The following is a 17,411-nucleotide window of genomic DNA, read 5'->3' as shown; positions in this document are numbered from 1 at the left end:
GTTGGTGGTGCTCTACCAAGTGATGATCCAGCATTGCAACATCCATCAGATAACAATGCTATGAGTGATGTGTCCTCTTTCACAGGCCACTGCCATGTGCTAATTATCTCTCCTTGCTTTCGCAGGCACATCTGCCAAACAGCCGATAGAGTCCATGACCCAGGGCTTCCAATCAAGCCCCGAAGAAACCTCTGAAGGGGAATCTGAAGGTACCCTCCCTGAAGTCCCATCACAGCACTCACCCATATCCTCCACCAACGCAGAGACACACACCTCAGTGAGGCCTAGCTTTAGAGTAGCCTCGAGATTACAATCTGGTGAGCACATCACACTGTCTGACCCACTGAAGGTGGCGGCAGGGACTTACAAAAGAACATAAGAAATAGGAGCAGGAGTAGGCCATTTGGCCCCTAAAACTTGCCCCACCATTCAATAAGATCATGGCTGATCCGCCCCAGGCTTCAACTGCTCTTTTGTGCCAGCTCCTCATAGCTCTTAGCTCCCTGATATTTTAAAAATCTATCTACTTCCTCTTTAAACATTTTCAGTGATCTAGCCTCCTCAACTCTCTGAAGTAGACAATTCTAGGCATTCACTGCCCTCTGAAAGAAGAAATTCCTTTGCATCTCCGTTTTAAATGAGTGTCCCCTTATTCTGCTGGTTCCTAAAAAAATTCCCAATCCTCTGGCCAACCACTAGTTTTCGCTGCTTTTTGTGCCTTAGATTTTGACTGGATGCTCTCCTTGACCTCCTTTGTTAACCATGGGTGGTTCAACCTTCTCATCGAGTCCTTCTTTTTGACCGGGATAAATTTTTGCTGAGCATTATGAAATATCTGCTTAAATGTCTTCCACTGCCCATCCACTGACCTTCCCCTTAGTCTATTTTCCCAGCCCGCTTTAGACAATTCTTTCTTCAAACCTCTGTAATTGCCTTTATTTAAGTTGAGGACACTGGTTTGAGATCTGAGTTGCTCGCCCTCAAACTGAATTTGAAATTCTACCATGTTGTGATTGCTATCCCCTAGAGGATTCTTAACTACGAGATCTCTTATTAATCCTACCTCATTACACATTACTAGGTCTAAAATAGCCTGCTCCCAGGTAGGTTCTGCAACGTATTGCTCTAAGAAACAATCCCTGTTGCACCCTGCAAATTTGTCTTCTATGTTGCCCCTGCCAATCTTTCCAGTCAATATGCAGATTAAAATCACCCATGGTAAATGTAGTACCCTTCTTACTTGCCTCCATTATTTCCCAATTTATACTTTGTCCTACAGTGAGGCAACTCTGTGGGGGCTTATATAGATGAATCCCACCTGTGACATCTTCCCCTTGCTGTTCCTTATTTCCACCCAAACTGATTCCACATCACGATCTATTGCACCTATATCACGACTCACCACCACAATGATACCTTCCTTTGTTAGCAAAGCTACCCCACCTCCTTTTCCTTTTTGCCTATTTTTCTGGAATATTGAATGCCCTTGAATATTGAGTTCTCAGTCTTGGTCACCCTGTAACCACATCTCTGTAATAGCTATCAAGTCACATTCATTTATTTCTATTTGTGCCGTCAGCTCGTTTATCTTGTTACAAACTCTGCATGCATTCAGATAAACAGCCTTAAGCTTTGACTTTTTACCATTATTACTCATTCTGTTTCTAATTTCTGCTGCACTTTTCTGCTTATATTTTCTTGCCCTTCCTGTCATACTTTGATAATTGTTTGCCTCTTCATTACCCTGCACCTCTGCTCTCTCATTTCTTTTTGATCCTCTAAACTTCTCCTCAATTGAACCCTCTCCCCTGACCCCCACCCCCACCCCCCCTCCGCCATCCCCCCGCTCCCCACTAATTAAGCTAAAGCCTTAACTACAACCTAGTTATACAATGCGCTAGGACACTGGCCCCAGCATGGTTCAAATGAAGCCTGTCCCAATGGAACAGCTCTCTCCTCCCCCAGTACTGGTGCCATGAATCGGAACCTATTTCTCCCACACCAATCTTTGAGCCACGTATTTACCTCTCTAATCTTATCTACCCTATGCAAATTTGCACGTGCCTCAGGTAGCAATCCTGTGGTTCTGCTTTTTAATTTAGCCCTGAGCTGCTTGTAGTCCCTCAGCAGAACCTCTTTCCTAGTCCTACCTATGTTGTTGGTACCTACGTGGACCACAACAACTGGATCCTTCCCCTCCCACTCCAAGTTCCTCTCCAGCCCAGAAGAGATGTCCTTAACCTTGACACCAGGTAGGTAATACAGCCTTTGGGATTCTCTGTTTTTGCTGCAGAGACTAGTATTTATTCCCCTAACCATGCTATCCCCTATTACTAATACATTTCTTTTTTCTCCCCTCACTTGAATGGTACCCCATACCATGGTTCTGTGGCCAGTTCGCTTATCCTTCCTGCAATCTGTGCCCTCGTCCACACCAGGAGCAACAACTTCATACTATTGGACGAGGGCGCTGGCTGAGGCTCCTCCAAAGCTAAATTCTGGATCCCCATACCTGCCTCACTCGCCATCACATCCTCCTGTCCCTGACCATGGACAAAATTTGATGTAATTAATCTAAGGGGTGTGACTGCCTCCTGAAACAAAATATCCAGGCAACTCTCCCCCTCTCTGATGTGTCACAGTGTCCACAGCTCGGATTCCAGCTCACCAACTTTGAGCCGAAGTTCCTTGAGCAGCCAACACTTGCTGCAGATGTGGTCACCATGGATCGCACCGGCGCCTCCCAGTTCCCACATACTACAGCTGTAACACATCACCTGCCCAGCCATTTCTATTATATTTAATTAATTAATTTGGATGTTAACTATTTTAAAAGTGAATTTCTTCACTGTACTCTTCAGCTGTAATGACGTCTCCTGATTTAAACCACTTGGCCAATCAAAAGAGACACAGAAGAGATACCCACCAATCACCTACCTGTTTTCCTGTGATGTCACACACTGGCTCTGACAGGTAGAAACAGGTTGAAGGGGCTGTCTGCTGCTGGTTTTTATCTCCCGCCACCACTGCCCTTCTCACAGGCCTGCTCTGCGTGTGCTCCCAGCTCTCCTCTCACTGTTTTAAATTGTGAAATCTCTGCTCTTCTTTCGCTGTTTTAAACTGTGAAACTCCCAGCTCTCCTCTTGCTGTTTTAAACTATGAAAACCCCGGCTCTCCTCTTGCTGTTTTAAACTGTCTTCTGAAGTCAGTTTAAACTGACTTCCCAGGTGTCTGGCACTCGGAGGACTGCTGGAGGCCAGAACGTTGCTGAGTCCGAGTCAGATGACGAGCCTCTGGACAGGCTCTTGGTCATCTGCAGGAATGAAAGATGTCATCTATAGATCTGGGTGTCGCTAGGTGCTGACCAGCGAAGGCTCACTGTGGCTCTTGGGCAGCATGTGAGGGAGCTCCAACCACCCCTTATTCATGAGGTTGCTGGTCCTGCCTTTGCACAACCAGGAGCCTCAGTGGCTCTGTCCTCCATTGTCTTTTTGTTCTGTAGGCCATCAGGCATACAGCTAGTTCACCAGGCTCCATGATCCTGATGTACTCCTCCTGCAGGATGAAAGAGAGAGAGTCACATGGTTAGCCTGAGTGTACTAAGAATCTGTCCTGGTTAAGTGTGACGACCCCTTAACGCCTCCCGGAGAGGCCACCACTTGGGTGGCCAGAGATTAGTGGACTGTATGGCTGCCCTGTTAGCTTGAACCATGGGAGAGACTGGTCCAAACCAGGGTACTGACATTGTAGGGGGCTGTGAGCATCTCCAGCAGTGACTGCTTCATGGCCAGCTTTAGTGAGGAGATTGTACAATGTGTGCAGTCCAATTGTTCTGCAGTCCACTAAAGTGATCATGAATTTGTAGTCTGTACCGGGGGTGGGGGTGGGGGTGGGGGGGCAGCTTTGGAGCACCAGGTGGCACTTTGATGCCTCTGCGTTGCTTGAGCGCGCAGATAAGGTAGAAGCCCGACTCCAATCATATCAATGTGGCTGCACCTGAACTGTCTCAGTTGCCCAGGAATGGTCACTTCATACAGGTTTCCCGAATTTGTGGCCACTTCCCTCTTCCACCCTACCCCCCACCCTGAATGCTTGTGCACTATATTCAACAGCAGGGCTGCCCTTGACCACCACCCCCACTGCCTCCCCAGGCACCAGTCACCCCAATGGCAAGGCTGCACTTACCCCCCAGCCCCACCCCCCCACAAGTCATCTCAACGCAAGGTTGCAATTGCCCCCCGCTCCCCCTCCCTTAAAAGTCACCTCCGAGGCAGAGCAGCACTTGCCCCCTCTGCCTCTCACCCTCAAAGGTCACCTCCGAGGCAGGGTGGCACTTAACCCCGAACACCCGCCGGTGCCCCTGAAGCCTGAAAAGCAACAGGTGACCCTGGCGAGCAATGCAGAACGATATTGTTCACTCACCTCCAGTTCACCCAAAGTGAAGGCCGCCAAGTGCACGTCGCCTCTGCGCTGTTGTGAAACACATCAGCGTGCTTTCCCGTCAACATGGACGGACGATCCAGTGAGGGTGCAAAAGCCTGGCCTGATAATGGTATGCGGGTGTGTTACAATGAGGTTCCCGATGACCGATGATGGGAAACGCGGCCCGACATTGGCGGGCTGACTGGACAACCGCGAGCTGCCTTCCCGCCGTTGTGAAACAGATTGCGCCATGTTATCCGCTCACGCAACCTATCATGCCCGCCGCCAGCTGGCATGGGAAATACTGCCCTTAGAAGTACCATTGCAATTTCATCCCTTTAAAGACAGAAGTTCAGTCATTGAGTATGTTTAAAGTAGAGATTGACAGATTTCTAATACCAATGATGTGAAGAGATATGGAGATAGTTTGGAAAAAAGCAATGAAGTGGATGTTCAGCTATGATTGTATTAGATGGCAGAGCAGGATTGATGGGCTGAATGACTGCCATGTTCCTATTGCTGTTAACAAATTGGAACTCTGCAGAGGAACAGTAAATCAATTAGCAAATAAGAAAAAGATAATAATGTTTAAATTGCTTTGCGCTAGAGCATAAGAATTTTTAAATAAAAGATATTTGCTGTATTTGCCCACATAAGTTTATGTGATGGTGCCATTATGCGACGGCACATGTTTAAATAAAAGAAAAAATACATTCTGTCAGTTAAAATAAAAATCATTTGTAAAATTACACGAGGGTAAAACTTTCATGTCAGCCATTGGGGTGAAGTGTGCACTGCAACGGAGAACATCTGCTTCATGGCAATCTTTACCTTAGCCGCTAACATGTAACAGTTTTACTATAAACTGCACTTGACTAGTCAAAATAAAACAGTTCATTGCAAATACTCCTCTAAATAACAGCAGTGCCCCTTCAATGGAAAGCTTTTATTGAGGATTTCAGCTTGCTATTATTTATAATTTTGAAGCTGTTATGTAAGTGGCATAAAAATTAGATATGTGTGAAAGTAAATTCCTTTGTAACAGCACTGTGGGTGTGCTTACACCACATGGACTGCAGCACTTCAGGCAGCTTGCCACCACTTTCTCAAGGGCAATTAGGGCCAGGATTTTCCCGTTGACGATTTGGGGACGGGACCCACTCGCCGAGGGGAAAATGACGTGGGATGACATCACGAGGAACCCCTGACGTCATCCCGGTCCCTTTAAATATTCACGAAGGCAGGCGAACAGCGAAATCGGCTGTCCGCCCACTGACCTGTCAATGGCCAATTAAGGCCATTGACAGGCTAATTAACCTTATTAAACACCCTGCCCGGCCAAGCTTAAGGCTGACGGACAGGCCAGGAGACCCAGCAGGCTGCAGATTATTAATGAAACTTCATCCACTGGCGGGATGAAGTTTCATGTCTGTTTTTTTTAAAAATTTAATAAATTTTATGTGTTTATTATTAACGTCCCATCTCGTGTGGCATTGTCACATGAGGGGGACATGTTAATAATTTTAATATTTATCTATCTTTAGAGTTTACTTACCTCTCTCGAATCTCCCTGAGACAGGACTTTGCCTCAGGGAACAGTGTGCACTTTGACAGATGGGGATTCCAGGGCCTTAATTGGCCCTCCCACTCAAAATGGCAGCGGGCCCCATTTCGGTGACGGGGTTCAACCCATCGAGGTAAGGATTCTGCCCTAGGAATGGGCAACAAATGCTGGCCTCGGCAACACTGTCCACACCCATGAAAGAATAAATAAAGCAGGCTTACACCACAGCCATGGACAGTGCAGAGGAACACTGCCTCTTACTAAGGCAGAAACAACCCCTCTCCAAATCCTGCCTTGGGTTTTCCAATGTCCTGGTAATCATGCAGTTGTTATGATAAAGATGATTTCCCTTTTATTTGTGAAAACATATAGCTGTTAATCTTGGCAGTCTAGAGATCTGAGTACATTATTTTTGACAATCAAATGTTTCCTTGCCAATTTTGATGGTGGATGGGATGTTATCTCTTTCCCAAGCAACACAGTGAGAGAATAGCATCTGTGTTCCCTAATAGTTTGAAGATTTTATGCATTTAAGGATGGGATTATGATTGGATTTTGGACACTGGCTCAGAAATACCACTTCTTCTTGGTTCCTAAAGCCACTCCCACCCCCCTGCCCCACTTAAAAAATAAGTCCCAATGGAAGAGCCTCCACATTCATTAGGATATTCCAAGCTTAATATATTTATAGCTTTATGTTTCATGCAGTTCAATGATTAAAAGGAAACTGTGCATGTGTAACGTTTGACCAAAGGAATATTTTCTCGACCATTATTCAGTTACATTCAATAACTTTTTAATGCCGGCGACATGAGGGATAACTTTTTTTACAAAGCAATTGAGTAGGATCTGGAATGTACAACCTGAGAATGTGGCGGTGGGAGAATTAATTGTGGTTTTCAAAGGGAACTGGATAATTACCCGAAGAGAAAAATTTTGCAAGGCTACAGGGAAAAGGCTGGAGAGTAGGACTAAGAGAGTCCGTGTGGATATAACAGCCCGAATGGCCTCCTTTTGTGCTCTAAGGTAACCATTCTGTGATTCTATGATATTATAGGCTGGTGCTTAGGATAATGCTCCCCTGTTGGTATACAGCCAGCTTCAACAACTTGCAGGTGTATAGCTATAGTGTAGTAAAATCCTTCCATTGTGCTTCACAGGAGCATTATCAGTCAAAACTTGACACCAAGCCTAAAGCAATATTAATGCAGGTAACCAAAAGCTTGGTCAAAGAGGTAAGTGTTAAAGGAATAACTTAAAGCAAGAGACAGTCAGAAAGATGAAGAGTTTTAGGGAGAAGGGAGTTCCAAATTAAGGGCTTAGACAGCTGAAGCCACGGCCAGCATTAGTGGAGTGCTGAAAATTAGAGGTGGACAAGAGGCTAGAGCTGGAGGAATATGGAAATCATAGAGAGCTGGAAGAAGTTACAGAGATAGAGAGTGGCAGTCCTGCCTTTCTTACACCACATTCCTGAACCATGGGAATCTTCTTCACTTTGCCAGATTTTCCATCTGACCCTCTCCCTCTATTATCCTACAACCTCCATGGGGCACATCCATAGGACACATCTTTTATTTCTCTAATTTTGCCCAATATCGGCACCTTTAGACTTGTACCATCACCAGATTGGTCATTTAATCATATGCTGCTTCTACCCAATCACAGGCTTCTCCTTTTTTCCTATATCCTGCGCCTTTTGCCTGACTCTGTACCTGATGAAAAGCTGGTCATCTGTAATGACTCCCTGTTGTAATGATCTGTCATTAATTTGAAACGTTAACCTTACATTTCTCTTGTTGCCATCACTTTCTGTTTTATGCTTTTTAAGTTTATATTTCTAGTCCAGGGGAAAATGCAATGCAGCTACTGTCATCCAACTGACATCAACGAGCACAGGCCAAGGATCACTTCTTGACCATTCCTGGGAGTTGAGAATTCCTTTGGTCACATGCTGCCGTGACATTTTAAACATGTTTGTGAAGATTCCCTGCGCTGAGTATTTGTAGTCAATGTGTAAATATTCCCTCTTTGAACATGTTCCTTATTTTGTTGGTATCAGCTAGCAGAGAAAACTTCACAGCCATTTTTTAAATGTCGCTACACAATAACATCCATAGGAATTCTTACCTCTGGTTTGAGTGGCTCAGTGCCACCACATGTGGTGCATTACCCACTAGAGTGATTCCAAGATTCCATGTTTCCAGCAGGGAACCACATTCACAGGAATTGCAGGCTACACTGCTGCAGCCCAAACCCCAACGCTTGATTCCTACTATTTCCCTGTTGGGAAGCACAAGATAGCGGAAGAACCTCATCATAGAGACCGGTATTTTAATTGCTATAAGTGTGCAAAAATCTTATTGTACTTTATAATTATAATATCTAATAATTTGATCAGCAAGAAGCTGCTTTTCATGTCTTGTGTTTACATAATTTTAGAGCAATAACCAAAGTTCAAACACTGATTGTGTTTTTTATCAAATTTATATAAAAGAACAACATACCATTTATGATAAAGTTAAAATAACTTACCTTTGTGCTAAAGAATCTTTTGTGTTTTCTCCTTGCAGTTACAGTTAAAGCAACCTTGTGTCATTTAAACCAAGATACAGTATATATTAAAACCATTAGGATAATTCACATTATTTTAGCTTTGAACATTTTTGTATTTTCATAAAGTGACATATGAACATGTCTGTCGTTAAACACAGTGCATGATCCTACAACAACATTGTATCAATGTTGTCACTAGAATGGTCCTGTTCTTAATCCAAAAAACTTTTCCCAGAAAGGAAATTGTGAAATAATGGGAGGTGGAAAAGATTTAAGGGAGGAGACGGAATCTGCATCAGGCCTGTGTTCCAAGAATTCTGTAACTCAAGAAGTTGTTATTACTGCAAATGTTAAAATGTCTGCTCTCCATTCTGATGGGGAAGTGTATTGGTGCTCCCTGCTGAGGCTGTTTGTCATTGATGTTTTATAATCATTTTAAATGTCAATTAAAATACTATTTAATTCTGGTATCTTCATAAAAAAATGCAGCCGCATTTTTCTGTTGCTGGAATGCTGGCACCAATGAGCATTGCTGGCAAAAACAAAGCATAATATTAATACAGACTGCAATGTGAACAAACCAGCTTATCATGTGTTTATAAAAGTCACTTAACATGTTGTTGTTTTCTCCTTGTGTGGGGATTATTAGGGATTATTTTTGTGATATAATGTTCTCAAGTATTTGGAGTAGCTTTAATTGTGTGTAACCCTTTTCCTTCTGTAGCTGAGGGTGGTTGGTTCTGCCTTTAACTCTCACCATCTGCTATTTATTATTTTCCTTTCTTAACATTTCACAGTCAGGAATAAGAAATGGATTGCTAATAATTTTGATGGCAGCATTCAACCACAAAGCATAATTCTATCAGGTGAGGATAAAACTGTTGTTGTTGGTTGGGATAAGGTCAGTACATATTACTCCGTACATTTAATATCGCTATGATTTGTACAGTATGTTTCATAAACTTGTTCACAGATGGTGACTGCAACCAAGTGTATAATCAGACATGTGCAATTCAGTGTCCACATGGATTAGCGCACTTATTTACTGAAACATCTGCTCTATTCACAGAGCAAGGAAAACAGAATCACCCTCCAGATGAATCCAAATAGCATCACTCACCGGAGCATCAACTGTTACCGAGATACTTCAATGGAAGTAAATAGTGGTATTCAGCAATCACAGGTTAAGGCAGTAAGCATTGATGATTCTGGGGTAGTAATAATAGTGATATCTTCAGTAAAGATCTCTCAAAAATAGACCATAATCAAAGAAGAAGCATCTCTCATGAATCTTGTTAAGGAGGATCTCAAACTCCAAGTTGTAGTCATAGTTGGCTTCAACATAATAGAGATCAGATGAAGGAAACACGGAGGGCTGCCCTCTAGCAGTACTATGCAGAAAGTAGCACTGGAACAGAAAGGTGACATTCATGGCAGCTTTATGCCACTGTGTAACCCTGCAAACAATCACAGTAGGTGTAAATCCTGAAAGCAATGAGCCCACAGCAATTCCAGGAAATAAAATTTTCACCATTGATGCAGATACTTCAGGGTTAATTGCAGGTTCAAGTTGTTAGCCTTCTGCACCCCCATGGAATACAGCAATTTTGCACCCTCACCATCACACCAGTTACGTAAATAGCCTGCTACTGCTATTCTATTAACTATTGAATCTTGTAGTGGCAATGTCCATGTACAGCCAGCATTGGGAGATTTATTAACACAAGAAGCAAATGCACCAGCAAAGCAAATTAACTTCAAAGACTGTTACCATTGTATAACAGCATAAATTAATTAATTTTTATTACATATTGCAGTCTGTCATTCTTTTATTGAGTAGTAAAGAAATTACCAGTTGCACAAAAGGCATACAAAATAGTTAAGTCCTGTGATGATATCTGGAAGATTCCTGAAAAATTCTTACATTACAAAGTGGATGCCTGGTGGCATCCACTTTTTGACACTGATGATGCATGACAAACAATTAACTGGCAATAAAGAGGATACGTGGGTTATCTCAGTCACAGCCACCATAGAAAGCCTGCACCTCATGCTCGGTCTTCTGTAATGCACTGAACTTGGTCCTTTCAAATATATTAGCTGCCTAGATTAACCTCACATCCGGTGCCCACTCCGCTCACAGTCACCCTTTCCTCCTCCTGCTCTTACTGTGACTTATCCACTGAGGGTTGCCACATCTGTATTCCCTGATAAAAAAAATCCCTTATGCTATTTATGCACTGACACAGTTGGAGTGATACATTAAATGTTCCACTTTATTAATGGAACTAATACCAATTATCAAGTCTAAAGATGAGTAGAATCATTTTTGCTTCAATTGTGCATCAGTGAAATACTGCACAAGTTTCTCATTAATAACTTGAACTTAATTTGGATAATTCACTGTTCGCTAATGTTTGGTGATATGAAAGGAGCAGAAATATTTAAAGTGACATTAAATATGCAAAAATAGTCTGTTAATCTTTTCCACCCACATTCCAGCACTTTTAAAATCTAACCTACTTTTTCTTTAAAATTAGCATAGTCAGGAATTTCAACCCCTTTATGACTTTACAGTAGAACTACAAAGAATAGCAGGTAAAACCTGAACATTTGTACCAATGAGCATTTTCTAAGTTCAGTCCAGTACAAGACAGGATTTTCACTTATAAATGAGTTAATCCATCCCATGCGCATACCAATATAATGGTGGTAGTTTAAATGCACTTTAATTGAATCAGTATGTGTGTGGTTAGGGAGAAAGGCAGCAGCTGGTTTATGTACTGAAAAGAGAAACGACAAGCCAAGTCTTGTAGTTACTGATTTTATTTAACTCTTTTGTTGCTCTAATGCATTTTGTTTTCACTCCAATTTGAGTATGACAAGTCCATATTTGTTTCACCAGTTTTTTACCAGTTTCATTGAAGGGTCTTACCTCAGTTTTGATGTTATATTCTGGAGGCTCCTTCGGCACAGCAGTTCTTGAATCATCAGTTGCAGTTGCAGTTTCAAACACCTATGCCTATTTTCTTCATAAAATCACACAAGGCAAAAGATGACAATCGAGGAGAGGCCTACTTACTGTAGCCACCTCCTTTCAGATGAACTCCTTTCTGGACAGACCAATAAAGTTGTTGTCAATTGTACCACATTTAATTGAAGACAGGCTTGTTAAACTACATCTGGAAAATCTGATGTTGATTCAATCTATAAACTGAACGCTTGCCCTTTGGCCATGGAATGAATGAATTTCACCATGTTATCATCTCTAAGGCAGCAGGTATTAAGTCTCCTGGTGTGAAGCAAAAGCAAACTTTTGTTGCCTGGTTTGGTTTTAATTCAAATTCACTGGGTTGAGTCTTTCTTCTTGAAAGGAGTCCATGCGTGTTCAAAAGAGCCGCACTGTAATTAACCAGAAAATAACACCACTAGCTGAAACACCAGCTCCTTTGATTCCTCCCCAAAAGACAGAAGATTCTTCAGCTTCTGTTGTGAATGAGTAAGCACATCTGAGAAAAAAAAGGAAATGACATCTTCACCTTCTTCATCTGGAATGTTGAATTGAAGCCTCAAACTCAAGATGGGAAGAGGACAAAATGGCAATGAAAACAAAGGAAACTACAGTGGATCATAACATAATCCCTCAGAAGATGTAACCCCCAGAGACATGAAAACAGCAAGCAGATAACAAAAATATAACACCATCTGCACTTGTCTTTTTGCTCACACTGTGATCAACTCTGAGATTCCAGGACTAATGTGTCATATGTCCATCTATTAAGCTCTATGGAATTTAATACTATGCAGTCTGGATTGCTAAAGTATCTTACCTCAGTTTTGATATTGTTCAGAAACGTTACTTTTAATTTGCTGCTGAAGATGGTCTAGTCCTGCAGCAGAATGTTTCCACATCTGCTCAGCACAACCACTTGGCAAAGTTATAGTGAAACGGGAACAGCTCCGAGAAAGTTATCAGGCAAAGTGTCTTCTCACCCCCACAGAATGTCCCAAAGGCCTTCACATCCGAGTTAATTAGATTTTTAAATTGTAGTCACTATTATCCTATAGCAAACAGAGTAGCTTAATTGTTGCAGAGCAAGGTCAACAACCAGAGTTGAATGAGAGTAAATCAGTTTTCCCCAGCTCATGGTTGAATGGAGCCATAGAGTCTTATACATCCATCTGAACCATTAAAACAGGCAAAGAACTGGTTTAACATCTCATCTGAAAGGTGATACTCCCAATAATGGAGCACTGAATCATTAGTGTACTGAATTGTCTTCCTAAAAACAGAAATTAATAATGCAAACATTCAATGGGCCAAGCAGCACCTCTTGAGAAAGAAACAAAGGTATTTCAGATCAAAGACCTTTCATCAGAAGATCGTAAATTACACGCTTAAGTGGGTCTTAAACCAACGATATTTTAGCTCAGAGTTTAGAGTGCTGCTAACATAGTCAAACTGTCACTGTGGGATTATTGAATGTTTAAGCATAGGAACAGGCAGGCTATTTAGTCAATCAGACCTACACCAGTGTTCTTTCTGTGTAATCCAACTCTCTTACACTCTTTTTATGTGTCCTTTAACATTTCTCTTTATCAACTGATTGTTTAATTATCCCTTAAATAGTTTGTACATTCTCAAGAATAGTTTATGGCAGAGAATTCCATATTCTAATCAGCCTCTTTATAAATATATTTTTCTGAATTCCCCTTTAACTTGTTTTGTGAGTATCTTAAATTTGTGAAAGAAAAAAGAAAAGGAACTCACACTGATATAGTGCCTTCACAAACTCAGGCATCGCAGAACACTTTACAGCTAAATAAATGTGCATATTATTTCATCATCTCATTGTATGTGGTGAGATGATGACCAGATAACCTGTTTTTAGTAATGTTTGTTGAAAGGTAGCAGCAGGAGAGGGCACAAACTTGTAAAATTAATCATCTGTCCAAGATTCCAGGTATCATAAACAGCATTCATGCGACCATCGTAGTTCTTATATTGATTCCCATAGTTTTCAGAAAGAGAAGGGGCTCACACTCAATTAACATTCAGTGATATCCACTTGGTCCTATGGGACCAGTGTCTTTATCATTTCTACAAAGCTATCCTTATAAAGGGGAAGGTGTAGGATTGGGGTGGGGACTCCCTAGATTAGGTGTTCCTGCACCACCTTCTCAGAGTTGGGGCCAAGAGTAGTTTTGTCAGATGTACTCCTGGCATGCCTCATCAAATGGTGCCAAAACTTTAGTTCCCACTGTGAGACTGGGGCTAGAGTCTCTGAAAATGAAAGGTTTAAAAAATTCAATTTTGCACCTGGCACAGAGAGCATTTGGGGCACATTTATCCTCAGGGCCAAAAATCCATATCAGAGCACATCCCAGCATAAATGCATCCCAGCCCAACAAAGGGCCAACCCACATGATGACGTGGTGATCCTTGTCAGGGTTAGTGGCAGACCCACAGGCAAATGTGTTTTATGGTTTGATTTCCATGTTGAATAGTATTTGGATCTCTCTTTGGATAATTCAGTCTTAGGAAGGTTTCCCTTTACTGAAGAGTGACTTGGGTCTGACTCCAGTAGGTTTCTTCAAAAGTATTTACACTATTTACACAATAAGCTTCTAGGTAAGTATATCCCCTTTGTTGTCTATTCTGTCTTTCGAACAGTCTCTGATGTCACTGTTACATCATGATACATATTACTATCTCATTACTGTAACTATTAACCCATTATGCTACAAAATATATTCCAACATTTACTTTATGACCTGTTCCCGTATTCATTTTCTGCCCCTTATTTTCTTTAGTTTGCAAAGAAAAAGTAGATATTTTACTAGATGTCAATAGTTTATAACATTGAGCTTTTTTAAACTTTGCATGGAGAAGAAAATGTGAACTTTAGAAATTATGTAGTATCACTTTTTAAGTAAGACAAAATTTTGATTGACAAATTATTTCTTCTGGCTGAAAAAAATGCATGGAATTCGCATGGTTGATGGAATTGTAATAAAACCTTTGATCCAAGTTGTATGTTGCCTTTTAGTTCCTAATGTCTAATGTGAAAGAGAACTTGAACTTCACAGAAAGAGAAGTTAGAAAAGCAGGAAAAAGAAGAGGAAAAAAGCAGAAAGTTTCAAGGAGAGACAGAAATCAGACAGTATGAATTGGCCAGGGAAAGACTTAGGTTACAGGTGAGGCTGTTTGTTCAGTTATAAGGCCGAATCATTCGAAGTTACATTCAGTGATATTGAGCACTCGTGTGAGATCAATAAAATTCTCACCTTTACAACAGGCCTCTAGTGCTGCATTGGAGAACCTAGGAGTCTGCACTCTGCCATATTGTACCATCCTTGTGTCATTCCCAGATCAAACTCACTGTTAGAATGAACTTGCAGCAGCTGTTCCAATCCCCTTTAAGAGAAGGTTGGCTTTAAGTAGTGCAGGCTAGCTTGAACTTGTGCCATCACAATTTTGCACCCCCCACTCAGAAGTGAAGCCACTCAACAGCATGTTTAGCGCTAGCTGCACTACAATCACAGAATTACCAGGATCAGTGAGTAACCATGCATCTTGAATCCAGCACCCGTTTTCAGAGGCTATACAATTTTTCCCCCTTTGTGTGCCATAATTTTTTCATCACAAATTTGTTGAGCACTGACATGTTATAGATGTTTAGTTCATTGCACTTATAGTTACACCAAAATAAAATATTCTGAAAACATACACTCTAAAGAAGCCAGTTAAAAGAAAAATGCTGCTTTGAGCACTTTAGTTTACAAGTTAATCATTCTAGAAAATAATGGTGTCTCCCTGGAGGCTGACCAATGAAATACAGAATAAATAATCAATGTTCTACCCAAAGCTGAGCCCAGCACAGTGATCCAATTCAAAATGACGACCAATCAGACCATGGAGAATGTAACTAGGCCCATCAGGCACAGCTAGTCAAATTATGAACATGTTGTTTCAATAAATCCACAGGCAAGACAGCAAAATCAAGACAGCAAGGTATCTAATGTATTCTACAAGAGCAATCAATGTTTGCTTAGGTGAGAAGAGAAGAGTTTGGTGAAACATGTTACATTTCATCGTTTCAGCATCACCAATAATAAAGTGAAGATTTGTACCATGCACCTCGACAGAGACAAGAGGCTCTGTGGCAGGCCTGCTATTGCACCTAGCATCTCTGTGAGCAGGTTTATCAGCTTTTTCCTCTACACCATTCCATTGAAGTTTCCATCTGATTCCCTTTCTGCAGGACGTACCTGCGACCTCATGCTCTTGGGACCTGGCACATAGACTATCCTTTTCCCTTAGACTTGTGCCTAGTAACTACTATGCACTGATTCCACGTTCATATTGTTCTCCAAAGTATGCACAATACCAGGATCTGAGCTGGTCTCTGTGAGTGACAAATTAAGTGATAGTGCTGCTTTGTCAGACGTGTGCTTTTGCTCACACCTTTCATGTGAGGTTGCACTGGCTGACCAGGAGGCTGTTTGGATATCTGAAAGCAGAAATGAATACGGGGCAGGGTTGGGATAAGGGAAGGGAGGGTGAGGTGGAAAAGTTCAGTCACACACTATCTGCACCTTGTACATGAAGCCAGATTGCGAAATGAAGGATTTTAGAAGGTGCACAAGGCAGGAACGTACTGTCATCCTGGATGATTTCAGCAACACTAGTTGAAATTAATTTGAAGTACTATCTCCTGTAAGAGGCCCAAGAAGTGCAAGTGCACCTGACCCCTGCCAGATCTCTGCTGCTTCATCTTGTTATGTGTGACCTTGTCCTGCAATGAGTGTGAGACAATGTGTTTGGGTGATGTGTCTGTCATAGCTGAATAGTTCACAGTGTGTGGGACTGCAAGATGTGGGTGTGAGGCTTGCAGTAGTGTTAAGTGTGTTAGGGTGAGGTGGAACATATACATGTTAGGCATGAATCATGATTGTTAGAGATTGCTGATGTGTGAGTGATGGGGGTGTGGTGCATTGAGCTGTGTGTGGTGTTGGTGATATGGTGGGTAGGATAAGGTAATTGAAGTTGCATTCATTGATTTTGATCATTCATGTAAGATCATTGAACTTTTCGTGGCACTATGGCCAGTTCCAATGGCCCATACTCCTTCCGTGACTACCAACTCCTATTCTCTTCACAGTGTGTATGCTTGAAGGGTCTTCTACCCCAGTGTATAAATATGAGTTTTCCCCTTTTCCCTCCATCTCTAAGGCCTCCCGCACTGCATCGGATAATCTGGGAGCCATCACTCTATTCTGCTAATCCAATTTTTTCGTCTTTTTCCTTCTGAGAAACCTTCACAGACACAGGTCCAATACCTGCTGCAGGCAGAATGCACATCACCTTTGGTGAAGGCTGGCTTTAAGAAGTTCAGGATAGCTTTAACTCATGCCAGCCTTGCCCAAACTTGTTGAATATGCAGCCTCTCAGCATGTTAATTGGGTGTAGGGTAATCATTCATCATGATTACTGAGCCGGCAAACAGGCCACACCAAAGTTGTAATCCTTGATTTTCTTTGAAAATTAATATGCTTGCCAGAAAATTATTTTCAGAATCACAGGATCACAGAATTTTTACGGTGCAAAAGGAGGCCATTTGGTCCATCATGTCTGCACCGGCTTTCCGAATACGTTATGACTTAGTGCCATTCTGTTGCCTTTCCCCCATAACGCTGCACATTGTTTCTATTTAGATATCATCTAATGCCCTCTTGTATGCTTCATTTGAACCTGCTACCACCAAACTTCAGGGCAGTGCATTCCAGACCCGAACCACTTGCTGTGTGAAAGCTTTTTCTCACATCGCATTTGGTTTGCAAATCACTTTAAATCAGTGCCCTCTTGTTT

At 41.9% G+C, this 17,411-nt stretch overlaps 1 protein-coding gene and 1 long non-coding RNA gene across 5 annotated transcripts in view; one reads left to right on the top strand and one right to left on the bottom strand.

Annotated features, from left to right (window-relative positions):
• scara5 (scavenger receptor class A, member 5 (putative)) overlaps positions 1-8,757 on the bottom strand; it is a 146,922-nt gene extending 138,165 nt beyond the window's left edge. The window contains exon 1 of one of the 2 annotated variants that reach the window (XM_041188055.1): positions 8,519-8,757. The gene's annotated coding sequence lies outside the window, so the exon portion shown is untranslated. Of the gene's footprint in view, positions 1-8,113; positions 8,242-8,518 lie in introns of those variants that run through there. The other variant, XM_041188056.1, reaches the window with a different exon arrangement.
• LOC121278036 lies at positions 8,191-14,570 on the top strand. Of its 3 annotated transcripts, none has more exons than XR_005943040.1 (4): positions 8,224-8,312; positions 9,337-9,405; positions 9,609-9,722; positions 11,445-14,570. It is a non-coding gene; the product is annotated as an uncharacterized LOC121278036 (long non-coding RNA). The 3 variants fall into 3 exon arrangements; XR_005943041.1 differs by having other exon boundaries at positions 9,609-9,731; XR_005943039.1 differs by lacking the exon at positions 9,609-9,722 and having other exon boundaries at positions 8,191-8,312.
• Positions 14,571-17,411: the final 2,841 nt, after the last annotated feature.

This window comes from Carcharodon carcharias, chromosome 5 (genome assembly GCF_017639515.1).
Source record: "Carcharodon carcharias isolate sCarCar2 chromosome 5, sCarCar2.pri, whole genome shotgun sequence".
Taxonomy (NCBI): Eukaryota; Metazoa; Chordata; class Chondrichthyes; order Lamniformes; family Lamnidae; genus Carcharodon; species Carcharodon carcharias.
Note: the sequence above shows the minus strand (reverse complement) of the source record. Positions and strands in the feature narration are given on the sequence as shown.